Source organism: Haplochromis burtoni, unplaced genomic scaffold (genome assembly GCF_018398535.1).
Source record: "Haplochromis burtoni strain Fernald_Lab_line unplaced genomic scaffold, NCSU_Asbu1 Contig_230, whole genome shotgun sequence".
Lineage (NCBI taxonomy): Eukaryota > Metazoa > Chordata > Actinopteri > Cichliformes > Cichlidae > Haplochromis > Haplochromis burtoni.
Window position 1 is genome coordinate 571,070 of NW_024582591.1, and position 1,950 is coordinate 573,019.

Genomic DNA, 1,950 nt, shown 5'->3' on the forward strand with positions numbered 1-1,950 from the left:
CACACACACACACACACACACACACACACACACACACACACACACATTAACAACATGTGTACAGCACCAGGGGAAATCCCCTGTAGCTGGGGACTGTGTGCTGTGGCCCTTCGCATTGGAGCATCCGCTGAGGGAAGAGTGTGTGGGGGGTTGGCCTAAATGTCAAAGGTAAAAGGTGCTGAAGAATAGAAGTGGAAACATGCAATAGACCCACTCACGCTGGCTGATCTCACAGTAGAGGAGGGGGAACCCCAGTCTTTCTTCCAAACGCAACACAGACAAAAAATATCACATCTAATGTTTCCTTCCACAGGATTGATGCTGTTTCACGCACGGTAAAAAGCGGTGTGGAAGACGCGCAAGTGTGAACAATCTAGCATTTCTAACTTGTATTTATTTATTTGTAGCACATGTTCATTTTAGTTTAAATGTCTGGCTGGCAAAAAAAAAGAAAAGAAAAAAGAAAGGGCCGTGACACATTTTTGAAATGTCATACATTTTCACTTTCACGGTGTATTTTAAAAAACAGTATGACCACATATCAGGGCTGAGGCCAGCAGCTTGGAAATGACTAAGCTGTGAAGTCCAAACGCCCGAATAAAACCCCAACCAGCTTAGAAATGTTAAGTAGCCACAAAAAGTTGATATCTGTGTTAATTTAACTGGCCAGTTTCGCTGTTATGTCATCGTTTATCTTTAACAAAGAACATCAAATATATTGTTTTAAATCTAATAACAATATTCAGATAAATAAGGCTTTTTGGAGGGCAGGGTGAAACTAGTGGCTACTGCATCCTAAATTTTTTAATGTAAGAAATTGAGTGTGCAAATCTTTTAATTTTTTTTAGATGAAGAACAGATGGTAAACAGTCATTTTCCTGAAGCAATAAAATGTGACCGATGGGGGAAATAAACACTACCGTCAGCGAGAGTATTATTTTAGAAACATGTCACTGATTCGCTATCAGAACAGGGATCACGGGGTAGTGATGAGGAACATTATGTTCTGCGGCTGCTGATTGTGGTCGGAAACTATTCGCGGACGTACTGGGAGCTGTTTATAAACAACACCTCTGTCCGAAGAGGCAGCGAATTGTTGTCTGAACGTTTAAGTTTTTCTTCACAATATGGAGGCTCGCAGTAGTCATTAGCGAGTGTAAATGACTTTGTCGAGTTGTCTTTTTACTGGTAAGTGTCGATGTGCGCCCTGTAAGTTTATGTTTTCAGCAGCGGGCTGATAGCTCCCTGTATCCGGGTGAAGTTACTGAATTAGCTAGTAACTCCGTCTGGGAAGTTTTCTGCCGTTCACAAAGCTCTTGACGTCCTCAGCAGTTAGCTAGTGACACTAATGGATTAATTTAGCGTTACCTGCTGGGCCAGTCTGCTGTCATTAGCCAAACTGAGTGATTTCACTTTCTGTTCAGGGACAGTTCGTGCGACGTGGCCTCGAAATGTGGACTGAAGGGAACAGTAGAAGGCGTCATCAAACCGTTTACGTCACTCCGAAGTTAATTGCCATTAACGCTGGAACAAACGAAACAACAAGTAAAATAACCTGGTGTTTTTGTTCTTGTTGTTGTTTTTGTTTGTTTGTTTGTTTTGGTATGAACTGCTAATAAGAGTTATATTGCTGTGCAAAAGTTTTGAGCCACTTGTATGTGGGCCTCTGGGGAGAAAATCCAGGACTGACTGTTCCATTGTGCTTTTTCTATTCAGGTATGCTTTTGGAGAATCTGACATTGTATTTGGGATTAATGTCATTGCTGAAAAATTAATTACCAATGGCTTTTTTAGGTTTCTTTTTTTTTTTAAAGATATCCCAAGCCCCAAACCATGACAGAGCCTCCAGTGTGTTTTACAGATGAATGTACACACTCATGATTGTCTCCCTTGAAATTTGTATTCATGAGTCCATAACACCTGTTGCGCGCATATATATATATATATATA

The 1,950-nt window shown here is 40.8% G+C and overlaps 1 protein-coding gene across 6 annotated transcripts in view; it reads left to right on the plus strand.

Moving 5' to 3' along the window:
* The first annotated feature begins 990 nt into the window (after positions 1–990).
* Positions 991–1,950, plus strand: part of LOC102298258 (syntaxin-17) — an 11,871-nt gene continuing 10,911 nt past the window's right edge. Inside the window, exons 1-2 of one of the 6 annotated variants that reach the window (XM_042226819.1) lie at positions 991–1,188; positions 1,425–1,545. The gene's annotated coding sequence lies outside the window, so the exon portion shown is untranslated. The other 5 variants (XM_042226816.1, XM_042226818.1, XM_005937565.3 and 2 more) reach the window with 5 other exon arrangements.